Source organism: Oncorhynchus keta, chromosome 10, assembly GCF_023373465.1.
Source record: "Oncorhynchus keta strain PuntledgeMale-10-30-2019 chromosome 10, Oket_V2, whole genome shotgun sequence".
NCBI classification, from domain to species: Eukaryota; Metazoa; Chordata; class Actinopteri; order Salmoniformes; family Salmonidae; genus Oncorhynchus; species Oncorhynchus keta.
In genome coordinates, this window is record NC_068430.1 from 40,025,212 (window position 1) to 40,031,396 (window position 6,185).

The window sequence follows — 6,185 nt, forward strand, 5'->3', positions numbered from 1 at the left end:
AGAGACAACTCTGAAAGAGATGTAACCTCCAAATATATAAGTTAACTCTTTTCCCTAATCGAGACCCAAGAGAGTATCACCACTGTACTTTTGTTTATGTGTAACTCTGTTGTTGTTTTTGTCACACTGCTTTGCTTTATCTTGGCCAGATCGCAGTTGTAAATGAGAACTTGTTCTCAACTGTCCTACCTAGTTAAATAAAGGTGAGAAAAAAAATAATATGCCAGGTTACATAGGCAACAAGTGGGTTTCAAGTTTGGGTAAGCTATTTTTCACCATAAAAATTCACCTTTTATAATAAAACATTCCAATCATCCTTGCATTTGTAGATGTATTTAAGATGTGTATTTTCTAGTCATAATTTAGGCTTATAATATGACTGTTCAATGCAGCGCGTAGTGACAGAGTAGACCTAGGCTACATTAGATTTCTTCTTTCTTTGCACAGGAAAGTGTTGTTCTTTTATAAACACATTTAGTGCAATTTTACTACACTTTATATGGCTGGAGACATTAGCAGAATCTTCTTTAATACGACAAAAACTACAGGGTAGCCTACTCTGCTGACACTGACAAACAGATCAATAAATACGACGTTGTCTGGTCCATATAATAGGCCTACGAAAAGGGGAGACAAATACAAATATTGTATTTATTTTACCTTTTTTATTTAGCTAGGCAAGTCAGTTAAGACCAAATTCTTATTTTCAATGATGGCCTAGGAACAGTGTGTTAACTGCCTTGTTCAGGGGCAGAATGACATATTTTTACCTTGTGAGCTCGGGGATTCGGTCTTGCAACCTTTCGGTTACTAGTCCAACGCTTTAACCACTAGGCTACCTACCGCCCCGCTCTAACCACTAGGGTATATGACGACCATCTAACTGGAGGAGGAAATGTATTGTCTAAAAACAAGCAAAAGTAGCACTGACCCAATGATAAAGGTAATGAATATGCAGACTCACCCGGGACATAGCCAATGTGCTCCTCTGGTACCAATAGGATAGGCTACTGTTCACTCAATTAAGTTTAGAATTTTGATATCTAAAGGACAGTGAATTATTTTCATTGTCTTCTCTTTTCAGCAATAGCAATTTGCTTTCCAAACTGTTATTCGGCAATTGTACTTTTAAATATTGCGACATGCCTGGCTGGGTCTCTGCTTTTCACTGACCGTTTCAACTCAACAATCAACTATTTGATGTGTGTTCACTGCCCAAATTACGGGCCCTTCCGACTGTAGGCTATGTGATTAAAACAATCCACAGCTTTTTTCTTTTAAAGAAGCTCATGATCATCTGTGGCCAAATCATGCTCTCTGGTGTAGTAGCCTATTTTGAATGATTTGACTTTCTTTAAGTAAGCAAATTACGCTATATAATTTTTACAATTACTTTAGGGAAGCTTAGGTTCCCCTAGCCTTATGGAGGCACTGCCTATGCCAGGTTAGTTGAAGAATCTATGTAATGTCTAGTAATGGACACCAAAAATCTTTAGGTTATATCACACTGGCAAGAGAATTGACATGCACACATGGAGAGACACAGATCTGATACTATTTCAGATAATTGATTACTATAAAGTCAGTGATTCAGGTCATGTTTAACATGTTGGGCTTTATACATCTCTGCAAATCTTGCCATAAGATACTGACCCTACCGTAACGCTTGTTTACACTGAGCTGTACTGGAGTTGTAACGCCACCATGGTTACATTAAGACACCGTGGAGCCGGCAACGTCCCTCAAAGCGAGGATGGGATCCAGTCCCTTTAGAAAGTATTCATACCCCTTGACTTATTCCACATGTTGTTACAGCCCAAATTCAAAATGCATTAAAATATATTTTCTCACCCATCCACACACAATACCCCTTATTGACAAAGTGAAAACATGTTTGCAAATGTATTAAATATAGAAATATCTCATTTACATAAGTATTCACACTCCTGAATTCTACCTTGTAGGACCACCTTTGGCAGCGACTACAACTGAGTCTTTCTGGGTAAGTCTCTTAGTGCTTTCCACAACTGGATTGTGCAACATTTGCCAATTTTTATTATTTTAAAAATTCTTTAAGCTCTGTCAAATTGGTTGTTGATTATTGCAAGACAATCGTTTTCAGGTCTTACCATAGATTTTCAAGTAGATTTAAGTCAGAGCTGTAACTCGGCCCCTCAAACTACAAATTCACTGTGTAGCTTTAGCCTTGTGTTTTTAGGTTATTGTCCTGCTGAAAGGTAAATTCATCTCGCAGTGTATGGTGGAAAGCAGACTGAACCAGGTTTTCCTCTAGGATTTTGCCTGTGCTTAGATCTATTCCGTTTATTTTTTTATCCTGAAAACTCCCCAGGCCTAATGATTAAAAGCATACCCAGATTTAGATGCACTATTGTAAAGTGACTATTCTACTGGATGTCATAAGGTGAATGCACCAATTTGTAAGTCGCTCTGGATAAGAGCGTCTGCTAAATGACTTAAATGTAAATGTAAATGTAATGATGCAGCCACAGTGCATTCGGAAAGTATGTAGACCCCTTCACTTTTTCCACAGTTAGTTTTATTTATTAATTTCACCTTTATTTAACCAGGTAGGCTAGTTGAGAACAAGTTCTCATTTACAACTGCGACCTGGCCAAGAATAAAGCAAAGCAGTTCGACACATACAACAACACAGAGTTACACATGGAGTAAACAAACATACAGTAGAGAGAAAGTCTATATACAGTATGTGCAAATTAGGTAAGGCAATAAATAGGCCATGGTGGCAAATTAATTACAATATACCAATTAAACACTGGAGGGATTGATGTGCAGAAGATGAATGTGCAAGTAGAGATACTGGGGTGCAAAGGAGCAAGATAAATAAATAAATAAATCCAGTATGGGGATGAGGGCGATGGATGGGCTATTTACAGATGGGCTATGTACAGGTGCAGTGATCTGTGAGCTGCTCTGACAGCTGGTGCTTAAAGCTAGTGAGGGAGATATGAGTCTCCAGCTTCAGTGATTTTTGCAGTTTGTTCCAGTCATTGGCAGCAGAGAACTAGACGGAAAGGTGGCCAAAGGAGGAATTGGCTTTGGGAGTGACTAGTGAGATATACCTGCTGGAGCGCGTGCTACGGGTGGGTGCTGCTATGGTGGCCAATGAGCTGAGATAAGGTGTGGCTTTACCTAGCAGAGACTTGTAGATGACCTGGAGCCAGTGGGTTTGGCGACGAGTATGAAGCAAGGGCTAGCCAATGAGGAGTGTACAGGTTGCAATGGTGGGTAGTATATGGGGATTTGGTGACAAATCGGATGGCACTGTGATAGACTGCGTCCAATTTGTTGAGTAGAGTGTTGGAGGCTATTTTGTAAATGGCATCGCTGAAGTCGAGGATCCGTAGGATGGTCAGTATTACGAGGGTATGTTTGGCAGCATGAGTGAAGGATGCTTTGTTGCGAAGTAGGAAGCCGATTCTAGATTTAATTTTGGATTGGAGATGCTTAATGTGAGTCTGGAAGGGGAGTTTACAGTCTAACCAGACACCTAGGTATTTGTAGCTGTCCATATATTCTAAGTCCGAACCGCCCAGAGTAGTGATGCTGGACGGGTGGGCAGGTGCGAGCAGCGATCGGTTGAAGAGCATGCATTTAGTTTTACTTGCATTTAAGAGTAGTTGGAGGCAACGGAAGGAGAGTTGTGTGGCATTGAGCTCGTCTGGAGGTTTGTTAACTAACAGTGTCCAAAGAAGGGCCAGAGGTATACAGAATGGTGTCGGTGGTTACATTACAGCCTTATTTGAACATTTACTAAATTGTTTTTTCCCCCTCAATCTCCACACAATACCCCATACTGACAAGGCAAAATGGGTTATTTGACATTTTTGCTGATTTATTTTAAAAAAGAAACTGAAATATCACAAGTATTCAGACCCTTTACTCAGTACTTTGTTGAATCACCTTTGGCAGCGAGTATAGCCTCAAGTCTAATTGGGTATGACATTACAAGTTTGGCACATCTGTATTTGGTGGACTTTCTCCCATTCTTCTCTGCAGATCCTCTCAAGCTCTGTCAGGTTGGATAGGGAGCGTCACTGCACAGCTATTTTCAGGTGTCTCCAGAGATTTTCAACTCTGGTTCAAGTCTGGGCTCTGGCTGGGCCACTTAAGAACATTCAGAGACTTGTCCAGAAGCCACTCCTGCGTTATCTTGGCTGTGTGCTTAGGGTCGTTGTCCTGTTGGAAGATTAACCTTTGCCCCAGTCTGAGGTCCTGAGCGCTCTGGAGACGGTTTTCATCAAGGATCTCTTTACTTTGTACTGTTCATCTTTCCCTCAATCTTGACTAGTCTCCCAGTCCCTGCCATTGAAAAACATCCCCACAGCATGATGCTGCCACCACCATGCTTCACCAAATGGATGGTGCCAGATTTCCTCCAGACGTGATGCTTGGCATTCAGGCCAAAGAGTTGAATCTTGGTTTCATCAGACCAGAGAATCATGTTTCTCATGGTCAGAGTCCTTTAGGTGCCTTTTGGCAAACTCCAAGCAGGCTGTCATGTACCTTTTACTGAAGAGTGGCTTCCGTCTGTCCACTCTACCATGAAGGCCTGATTGGTGGAGTGCTGCAGAGATGGTTGTCCTTCTGGAAAGTTCTCTCATCTCCACAGAGGAGCTCTGTCAGAGTGACCATCAGGTTCTTGGTCACCTCCCAACCAAGGCCCTTCTCCCCAGATTGCTCAGTTTGGCCCAGGTGGCCAGCTCTGGGTGGTTCCAAACTTCTTCCATTTTTAAGAATGATGAAGGCCACGGTGTTCTTGGGGACCTTCAATGCTGCAGAATATTTTTGGTACCCTTCTCCAGATCTGTGCCTCAACACAATCCTGTCTCGGAGCTCTAGGGACAATTCCGTTAGACTTCCTAGCTTTGCTCTGACATGCACTGTCAACTGTGGGGTCTTTTTATATAGACAGGTGTGTGCCAATCAATTGAATTTACCACAGGTGGACTCCAATCAAGTTTGTAGAAACATCTCAAGGATGATCAATGGAAACAGGATGTACCTGAGCTCAATTTCAAGTCTCATAGCAAAGGTTCTGAATACTTATGTAAATATGTTTTTTCTGTTTTTGCTTGCTTTGTCATGGGGTAGTGTGTAGATTGATGAGCATTTTTATTTATTTAATTAGTTTTAGAATAAGGCTGTAACATAACAAAATATGGATCAAGATAAGTGGTCTGAATACTTTCTGCATGCACTGTATGGAGAGTGGACTCAGTAATGTGATGTATTGGATTTGCCTCAAACATGACAATTTGTATTCCGCACAAGAATTTAATTGCTTTGCACATTTTTTTTATGATGCAGTATTACTTTAGTATTGCAATCAGGATACATGTTTTGGAGTGCTTTTATTCTGTACAGGCTTCCTTCTTTTCAATCTGTCAATTCGGTTAGTATTTTGGAGCAACTATAATGTTGTTGAGCCATTCTCAGATTTCTCCTATCACAACCATTAAACTAACTTTTTTTAGTTCACCACTGGTCTTGTGGTGAAATCCCTGAGCGGTTTCCTTCCTCTCCATCAACTGAATTGGGAAGGACACCTGTATCTTTGTAGTGACTGGCTGTATTTATTCACCATCCAGAGTGTAATAACTTCACCAGGCTCAAAAGGATTTTGAAGATCTGCTTTTATTTTTATTTTACCCATTAGAAGTAGGTGCCCTTCTTTCCGAGGCATTGGAAAACGTCCCTGGTCTTTGTGGTTGAATCAGTGTTTGCAATTCACTGCTTGACTGAGGGACCTTACAGATAATTTTATGTGTGATGATATTTTTTCAAGGACTAGCCTCGTCTCATGTTAAATACTATTATTGCACACAGTGAGTCCATGTAACTTATGTGACTTGTTAAGCACATTTTTACTCCTGCACTTATTTAAGCTTGCCATATCAAAGGGGTTGAATACATACATTTCAGCATTTTCATTTTTTATTAATTTGTGACAATTTAAGAAACATTCACCTTTGACATTATAAGGTATTGTGTGCAGACCAGTGACAATTTTTTCACTTTTAATACATTTTGAATTCAGGCTGTAGCACAACAAAATGTGGGAAAAGTCAAGGGGTGTGAGTACTTTCTGAAGGCACTTAATACCACTGTACTCAATTGTATCTTAATCCACACTGCTCCTTCGA